The sequence below is a fragment of the Notamacropus eugenii genome, chromosome 7, assembly GCF_028372415.1.
Source record: "Notamacropus eugenii isolate mMacEug1 chromosome 7, mMacEug1.pri_v2, whole genome shotgun sequence".
In the NCBI taxonomy this organism is placed as follows: domain Eukaryota; kingdom Metazoa; phylum Chordata; class Mammalia; order Diprotodontia; family Macropodidae; genus Notamacropus; species Notamacropus eugenii.
In genome coordinates, this window is record NC_092878.1 from 5,549,709 (window position 1) to 5,560,192 (window position 10,484).

Consider the following 10,484-nt stretch of genomic DNA (forward strand, 5'->3'; position numbering starts at 1 on the left):
TAGAGAAAATATTTCTGCCCAGAGAGATAAGGTCTTTATTTGTCCAACAAACAAACAAACAAAAACTTGTTGTCTTTGGAAAGTACCCAAAGTCTGAGAGCTTCCTCAGATGGATTTCTAAGAGGCTGACAAAGACATATTGCTAATATAGGACCTCATTTGAGGCTGACTGATGCTCAATTCTCTCTCACTTTTGCACTAAAAAGGCACAATTTTGACTGCATAAGAATGAATTCTTTTTCCTGAGCTGATGTGCACTGTTCCTTGCTCATCACTCAGCATAGCTAGTACACTAATTTTCCCAATACTGTGTTAGCTCCAAGCCCTGACTCTTCATCTTTCTGGTTACACCTCAACAAAAGAATGGTTTTCAGACACTCTCTCTAAAGAGATGCAAAGTAAGTGTGACTTAGAAGCCAGCTCTTCCTGTCTAAGAAGTCACTCCAGCTTCTCAGCTCTGCCCTTATACTGATTCCCTTGACACAGATTCATCCTCAGAACACCATGAACACTCAGGATAAAATAACAGTCAAACTCAGATCAAATGGCAATCAGTCAGTCTTACATTGCACTCAGTAAAGATCACATTGAATTCCTTAGACATACTACTGCTGTCCTGAGTACACCCTTAAATGTTCTCCCCAAGGGAGAACTAGCCTCTTCTCTTGGGCTACAACAACTGTCCAGAAGAGCAACTCCTCTGAAAAAAGGGTTCTACCATCATCCTCAGTACCATCTACCAATCTGCCATTACTGCTATTGACAGGTAGCCAAATCAGTCAGTCAAGAAATGCCTACCTTAGGCTAAGCCCTGGGGATACAAAGACAGGCTCTCAAGAAGTTCACAGTCTAATGGGTAGGAAAATATTCAAGTAACTATCCAAACTATCTATCTATATAAACAAAATAAATTGGAAATGACCAACAGAGGAAGAAAATCACTAGGATTAAGAAGGATCAGAAAAAGCTTCTAGTCGAAAGTAGAATTTTAGCTGGGATTTGAAAGCAAGTTCTTAAAATCTGTTGCTCTTTTGAATAGTTCAGCATTGGAAACAGACATGAATTTTAATTAATGAAAATTATACTAAAGAAAATATATTGCCATCTTTCTTGCCAACACAACCTACAGATCAAGGGGAATTTACATCTGTCATGTAGCTGACCCCTCTTGCCCACTTTTCCTTCTGTATCCCCATGGTTAACACAATGATTGACATATAAAAACTGCATAATAAATGTTGGTTTTGGTTTTTTATTTATTTTATTCTCAGAATTGTCAGACTACCCATCAGATTCTCTTAGGTTTCTTGAGGTTGACTTACCACAGGTTTCAAGAAGACGCGTTTGGCTCATCACTACTCTTTTGTTGCTGACAATCTTGTTGAGGAAAGCAGTACATGTCTAGAGGGAGAAAGGTAGGAATCCAAAGTAAAAGATGTGCTCTTCTACATGTCTGTTCACTCTACTCATCTCCCATTGATGCATTTCTATCCTTATTGCCAAGAAATGAGGGGCACACTCACTCACACACATACTCTCTCTCCAAATCACTTCCTAAAGGAACTATGCTGATCTGAATGAGAGATAAAAGGAGGAAAATTTTGTCACCTAGGATGCTTACGTAGGGTGTAGGAAAGAGGCTGAATTCATTTTCAATCATGACCAGAAACTGAAATTTAGGTAATCAGAAAGGGCAGTGAATACAATTACAGGCACGAAAGGAGAGAACATAATTGGAAAGAGACATGTGGCAAATTTCATGGCATTCAGGAATAAAATTAATATACCAATGGGGCTGGAAAGCCAAATTCATATATGGAGAAGGGGAAGTTCTACTTATAAAACTGTCTCCTATTACTCTTATCATTTCTTTGGTACCTTACACATCATTAAGGACCTGCTAGAAAACCAACCTATATAATTTTCTTTTAAAGAAAAATAAATCTCAGCCAGACAAACCTTTCATTGAAGGCAAGGAGTGTATGCACTGCATGAATCACATTCTTTACATCCTCAAATTCTCTTATGCACAAAATTCTTAGGTAAATTCTTGTGATAGACTCTCTTGGTGGCTCATGGGAGAACATGAGTGAAAGGTAGTACGGAAGTACGGTGTTAACCATATGATGTGTAGAGAAAAGACCTGGGATTTCCTTGATGTTTTGCTCTCAGAGCAAGTAAAAGCATAGCAGCCTCACAGTCTGTTGGGACCTATGCATGAGGAATCCATCATCCTTTTTTTCTTACTTGTCTCGCATTTTCTATCTTTCACTCACTAAGATACTGAAAACTTTCTTCACCTCATACTGCACATGTCCCACAGCAGGACATGCAGTTAAGCATCTCCATGCTCCATGTTTCTGCCTTCTTTCTCCTTTTGGCAGATTCCTGGTATGTTTCATCCTCTTTGGGCTCCTTGCAGTGTTGGCTCCTCAGTGAATATTTTGTCATTGTTTTGAGGCACAAGTGTGGCAGTGCTGCTCGGATTAAAAGCAGTAGCACTTTATTCTTGTCGTTCTACCCAAGGAACCAAGGTTATTTTAAAATATGCCAAAATCCGTCCCAATTCTCCAAATGACCCTTTATACTTTCACAGTTATGTAATGGGCATAGACTGAACAACCAACTTATTTTCTTCTTCTGAGTCTGTTTGGGATTAGAGGACACTCAATGTGTCCTCTACAAAAGCCTCTTACAGGCTAAAATAGAGGAAGTTAAAGGAGTACAGAAAGGACAAACATGATGTTGAGGTTCTGGGTCTATACGGTTTCTCTGGGCAGACTGGGTTGAAGTTTCTTCCTTTTTCCCCTGAAAAACGAATGAAAACCCTTTCCAGTTAATTTATTCATGTTGCCTCCCCCATTAGAACATGAGCTCCTTGGAGGTAGGGACTGTTTTTCCCTTTCTCAGTACCCCAGCACTTAGCACAGTGTCTAGAACATAGGATTCACAAAGGTTGAGTTTTCAGGCCCAGAGAGTTGTTGGTCCCGCTTTCTGTGGTGACAGACTCCATGTGGAGTAAGGTATTAAATCCTGAATGCCACATTCTAGGCAAGATATTGATAAAAATATAAAGGACAGTAAAGAATCTCGAGATCATGCCAGAATTTCAACCTAATGGAATAAATACATTTAGCCTAGAGAAGACTAAGGGAGGCATTATAGCTGTCACAAATTCTACTAGACAGAAGAGAAACTAGGCTTGTTCTGCTTGGCCACAGGATAGAACTTAGGAGCAATGGAGAGAATTGAAAGAGAGATGTAAGGACAATCTTCCCAATAATGACCCCTTCATCAGTCTGGTGAACCAAGGAGAACCCTCTGCAGAATGTTTTTCAAATGTTGAGAGAAGTGATTATACTTCTATTATGTTAATAACCAATTATTAAATTAGGATTGAGGCTTTTCCTTTCTATTTCCTCATTCAGGGACCAGTCATTCTCTGAACAACAAAGTTGACAGATGAGACTGGCCAAACTCTCTGCGTACATGCTCTGTGATCTTGGGAGGAACCCTACCCAACTACACGGCATTAGTTCTGTTTAGAGTTATCTACAGAATCTAATCTAGCTGTATTCCATCCCTAAAGGACTGAGTCCATGTCCTTGCACCCCTCCATTGCAGCATAGGGGAAGTGAGCTCATGAAGGAGAAAATCAACCAGAGTAGTCTGGGTAGAAATGGATATGTTTGTTGAGATTGCTTGAGGCAGCTGAGTCTCATGATCAAGTCACATTCTCAGCAGGAAGAGCTAAAGACTTTTAGCCCACCTCCTCATTTCACTATTCAGGGTTGATTTTCACCAGTCAGGGCCACCTCCTTTTCTGAAGATATTAAGTATTTAGGGATCTCCATGGTTTTGCCTTTAATTACTGGTAGAAACCACTGACCATCAATTCATTATCAACTAGTCTAATTAATAAATTGATCACCAATTGCCCAGAAACTCTCTCTCTTGGACTTTTCATTCATCTCAGGGCATAAATTTTTTTAAAAGGATAATTACCAAGGAAAACAATTATAATGAACTGCAGTTAGCAAAATATTGCAAAAAATAAATTCATGAACCCCTAAATTAAGAATTCTTGAATTAGATATACCCCAAATGGAGCAGAAAGGTAGCACAGGGGATAGAGTGCTGGGCCTGGAGTCAGGAGAACTGTGTTCAAATCCTGCCCCAGATACTTACTAGTTGTGTGATCCTGGGCAAGTCACTTAACCTTGCTTGACCCAGCAATACCACTTCTAGGGCTGTATCTAAAAGAGAAGATAAAAATGGAGAAAAGGACCTGTATGTACAAAAATATTTACAGCAATTCTTTTTGTGGTAGCCAAGAACTGGTGAAGGGTTGCCCACCAATTGGGGAATGGCTGAACAAGTTATAGCATGTGAATGCAATGGAATATTATTGTGCTTTAAGGAATGATGAACTAGAGGACTTCAGATAACCCTGGAAAAACTTACAGGTGAAATGATGCTAAGTGAAGTAAGCAGAACCAAGAGAACATTGTACACAGTGACAGCCCCAGCGTGCAGTGACTGACTTTGATAGACTTAGCCCTTCTCAGCAATGCAGGGACCTAAAACACGTCCAAAACACTCATGACGGAAAATGCCATCCATATCCAGAGAAAGAACGCTGGAGACTGAAGCAGACTACTTTCAGTTTTTTTGTTTCGTTTTTCACGGTTCCTCCCATTCGTTCTAATTCTTCTATGCAACATGACTAATGTGTAAGTACGATTACCAGGAATGCATGCCATCTTGGGGACAGGGGACAAAAAGGAGGGGGAGAAAATTTAAAACTTATGGAAATGAAGCTGAAAACTAAAAATAAATTAACATAAAAAAAGACATGTCAAATTGTATTGGAAATAAAAGGAAACAAAAGTGGGAATATCACTGATAAAGAAAGAGTTGATAATGATTTAGAATCCAAGAACATGGTTCCAAATCCTGGCTCTAACTGTTTACTAGCTGTATATCCTTAGGTGAGTCACCTAACCTCCATGGGCCTCAGTTCTTCTGTAAAGCGATGGGATTGGCCTAGATGAACTCTAACGTCCATTTCAGCTGTAACGCTATAATTCTGTCAGATTTATCATCCGCTAAGATGGAGCAAGACAAAAATAGCACAAATAAATAACAATCGGTGTAGGATATGAACTAACAGCATGGGAGCAACAGGGAAAAAAGTTATGCTGGAAAACAAATTGGCAGAAGTTAAAGGACAAGAAGAAAAAGAATGTCAAAGATCAAATAAACTGAAAAAGCTTACTTAAGAACTTTATTAGCAAAGAAAGCAATAATGGCTAAGAGGGAGGACTAAATAAAGCTTATAAGCAAACACACAATTAAGTAACAAAGCTAAACAACCAAGCAATAATGCCAGGAGATAGGAAAGTCACTGTCCTTGAAAAATACAAAACATCTGGCCGCCATTTTTCTGAAATTGTACAAGACAACTTTGAAATCAAAGGTCAGACAGATGAACAGTCTACTGTGTGCCAACAAAAATTAATGCCATTTCCAATTCCTAAAACGAATTTTTTCAAATAAGTAAAAAGAATGATATCTCTTATGAATGAATTCCAATTTAAAATGCACAGACTTATTTATCCAAATGACAAGAAAAACAAGGTGAAGCTAGAACATGATTTATTGAAAAAAAATTTAAAAAATCAAGGAAAATCTGACTCTTCTAAAATTTTCTACTCATAAGAACTAGTGTGAGAAATGAGCCCAACAACAAGCCTCCAACCTTAAACAAAGCACAGCACCTGTTGTGGAATCAGGGAAGCTTTTACTGATCTTTACCTCCATCCCCCTGAATGGACCATAGCCTCCCTGGTAAGGTTATATGACGACGACAACACGTTCAGAGAAATGGAACTTTCTTACACTGGTTTCTGAGTTTTGGATCTCCCTTGGCACCATGCCCTGGTCATGTGACTTCCTGTTCTCCTCTCTGATAGGCTTTCCCTCAAATGGCTCATGGAGCGTGCACACAAGTTTCTGACCTTTGCCTGACTGGCCTAGGTCATGACACTGTAGAAACAGAACTTGCCTGTTTCCCACAACCAGGAATAATAAAGAGAAATTAGGTTTTTGATTCTCCATAATATTTTCATGTAGGTCTACAAGAAATAAATGCTCATTAAAAGTGTTTCACTTAAATATGTACGTTTATTCCAGAGTCTAAGCTAGCAGGAACCTAGATTTGCAAACTAACAAGTTAAAAGTGTGGGCCACAAACTTAAAAATGTCAGATCACTGAAAGGGAATTCACCACATAGTTGTGATATTATAGTGTATCAAATACAGGCAGACAGATCTAGGAGAGAGATTCAAATAATATTACGCCACTGGAGTAAAACAAAGTTGAGGTGGCTCGGATGTGAAATGGCAAGAAGGGGTAGCATGCTGTTTTGGAACGGAATTCATAAAAGTAAAATAACAACTGTCAGCTTTTATTTGGATATCCGCTAAGAGCTAAGAAGGGACCTTGGAAGCTATCCTGCCCTACCTTCAGCATTAGACAAGTCAGGAAACTTGAGGCCCAGAGGTTGTCATTTGTTCAAGGTAACATGGGGATAGCAAATGATCAAAAAAGGCCTCAAGCCTAAGTCTTCTGACTCCAGAGCAAATACATACTACAAACGTAATTTTCAACTGTGGGGATAGTGGCTGAGACTCAGAATGAATGAGAGAAGTGCTGGTATGTTTACCCCATTACAACACACGGAAACCAATATCAACGCAACAAAGACTGACAATTAATAAATATCCACCAGCATTTTTTAACATTTCAAGGTCACAAAAGGAATAGACAATTTATTAAACAATCTAATAAGTCAAGAATTACTACTTATATACCTATTAATGCAAAATAAATGAAGAAATAGGGGAAAGAGGGCACCAAAAGTTAGTTATTAGAGGCAGATAGTAATATCTTAGTGGGTAGAGGGGTGGACTTGAGTCAAGAAGATTCCACTTTTAACTCTGCTTCAGACACTTATTTCATGTGATTATTGATAAAATTATCTAACCTCTCCTCTCTCTGTCTCAGTTTCTTCATCTGTAAAATTTGGGACAACAGTACCTGTCTCACAGAGTTGTTATCAAAGGAGATAAGAAATAAAGTCCACTGCAAAGCTATCACTACTACTAAATAAGATGAAAGGCATAAGGAAATATGTAGTCCCACTATGACAATATTAAAAACATTAATAAGTTAGGAATTGTAGTTACTGCCATTGGTAAGAGAGAATAGGTGTGTGTCAAGCTAAAAACAAGCTGTCTATATGGGAAGTATGTAATTTTTAAAAATATGGATTTTCACTTTAAAGCCAATTTCAAAGTAGAAAATATTAAGAAAAATAAATAATAAAATTACTATGCCATGCTTAAAATCTATTTCTATGTGAGCATATCAGTATCAAGCATCTATGCATCTAATGGAATAGTGATAAAGAAAAAAGTTAACTGAGTGCAATAATTAAATAGAAAATCAATAAGAATGAGTGATTTAAACATCCCAAAATGCAGCAGAACATTATAAATAAAAATAGACCTAAGAAAGAATTCATAGATTTAGTTAGAATGCAGAAAGATATAATTGGATAAATATGTAAGGAGAAATTAAAACAGGATATGTGTTTTTTAAAATAGACAGGCATCAGTATTATTTTTTTCTTACTCTACAGGTGAAGATGCTGTGACTCTTTCAACTTGAGTGACTTGTTTAAGGACATAAAAAGCTTGTGAGCAGCCAGAGCCAGAATCGGAATCCAGGTCTTCTGACTCCATGACCAGGGATCTTTCTTCTGTACTTTCTACCTCCTTGAATAATCTCTCAATTCCATCACTGAGTATGGAAGTCTGCTTCCAACACTAGCTACCTGACCCTATTCAAGCTATATAAACTTTAGAAGATGCCATTTACTTATCTGCACAATAAAAATAACTATACTTTAGCTTATTACCCAACAGAGTTGTTGACAGGAAGAGCTTTGTAAAATCTAAAGCACTAATGGAAAAAAAGAGCCAAGGAATGTTTACAAAAATTGATCACATCCTATGAATGTAGAAAATCACATATTCTAAACATTTCCTTTATGGATTAAAACAGCATTATAAGGAAAATATGACAGAAAAATACAAAACTTTATAAAGTTTTTTAAATGACTTATTGAATGAATTTCAGGCAAAACAACAAATTCATTTTTCTTGATGGATCATTCACAGTGTCACTGATGTGGTTATTTTCTGCATTAGTACAGATCATAATATGGTCATACTTTCCCATCATGTGTTATTTCTTGTCCACATTTTCACAAAAACCCTACACAGAGCACACATGTTAAAAAAAAAAACAAAACATTTCCCTGTGCTACAGGGCAATCAGACTATCAATTTATTATACTTTGCCTCCCTCTGGAAATAATAATTTGTGTTACATAGAACAAACAATGAGGAATACACCAAGTCAAAATATATAGGAATGCAGCCAAAACAATACTGGGAATCAAAATTATATTCCTGAACACCTATATTACCAGGGAGAAAAACAGAAAATAAAATTCCTAGTTAAACAGATGCAAGCAGCGGTGTTGAACTCAAATAGAAAACTGCATGTTCACATAGAAAACATCAAATTAACATTATTTATGTTGCATCGTATTTTTATTTATTTTGTAAAACACTTCCCAATTATATTTTAATCTGATTCAAGGCAGCCCTGGGACAAATTAATACCTTTGGCTACAGTAAAAACAAGACAAAATCAGGAAAGAAAGTTATTAAAATAAGTCAATAAAATATAGACAAATTAGCTTGGTCCATAAAATAAAGATCCAGTGCTTTTGAAACAACCAAGAGAATTGCTAAAACATTCACCAATGTAATCACATAGGATGCGTGTGAAAAAATTACAAAAAAAAGGAAAGCAAGGGGAGATGTTCAGCAAACAAAAGGACCTGATTCTGACAGATGCAGCTATGTAATGATCTAGCATTTACACAGCTCTTTAAAAATATCATTCCACTTGATCCTCACAATAATCCTGAAAGGTACAGGCTACTATTATCCCCATTTTACAGATGAGGAAACAGATGTTAAGTAAATTTCCTTGGGTCACAGCTAGTATCTGAAGCTGAATCTGAACTCAGGATTTCCTGACTCCAGGTTCAGTATTCTACCCAGTGCGCCACCTTCAAACCTAGGGATATGAGAGAGACATGAATTATGCATAGGTATATATTATGTATTCCAGAAGATATCATGTATAATATATGTAATATATTATATATAATATAATATATAATTCCAGAAGGTAAAATCTCTGGTAGATCCAGGCTTGAAAGACTTTGAATATAGGCTCAGCGATGGACTTATGTACTCTTCAAGAACCAGCCTTGCTGTTCAGTAGTGTTGGTTGTGCCCAACTCTTCATGACCCTATCCGGGGTTTTCCTGGCAAAGATACTCAAGTGGTTTGCTATTTCATTCTCCACTTCATTTTACAGATGAAAAACCCTTGCCTAGGGTCTCATGCTATTAAGCTTCTGGAGCCAGCTTCGAAATCAGGATGATAAGGCTGCCCGCCTCCAGGTCTGGCACGTTAGCCACTGTGCCACCAGTGTCCCCAAAAGGACCAGATTAGCTGCGTCAAAAGTACCTGCATCTTGAACTGGCTGAGTGAGTATTCACAGCAATGAAATGACAGATTCTTGAAGTATTTAAGTAAACCGTTAAGGTCCCAACTGCTCAGGATTGTCATGGTCTTTATTTAAAATTGTCCATGATAATTTATCTTACCTCTCTAACTGATTCCCCACCTCCATCCCCCCAAACTGCAACCATATGAAGCTAATTCAAGTCATATACGCAGTGGCTCTCCATCCTAAGAGTCAAAGCAATGAAAAAGTAGCAAAACATATTTGGAGGCAGAAATGAATAGCAAAGCAACAGAAAATCTCAGCCACATTACTACATACATATACGTACACACACACATATGTAATATATACTTTCACGTCACCCACAGAGTAGTTTCAAGAGGAAAGTCTGGCTCAGTGACTCATTAAATCAGAGCGCCCTTGGACAGGTCATGAACACAAGCCTTCAGTCACCAGGCTCCATCCCCAAGGGGGTAGCCTGGCTCCTCCTCACTCTGGCCGATGCTGTCCTAGATCTTCCTGATACCTGTAAACAGGAACTAAAAGACAAAGAAACAGAAGCTCTTTCCCCAACCATTTCCCTAAAGTTGTCTAGGTGCCACCTTCAAGCCCCACATGCAATGTCCCTCCCCTGACTCATCAGAATGAGCCCCGCATCCCTTTCCTGTTCTGAGTTTGTGTATGAAGTTATGAAGAGCAGCAAGCTGCATCAAAACTGGATTAGCATTGTTAGCCCAATTATTTTAGAAATGGAACACCAAACAAAATAGGAGCTGGCCACTTCACAGAATGACAGCGACAAAAG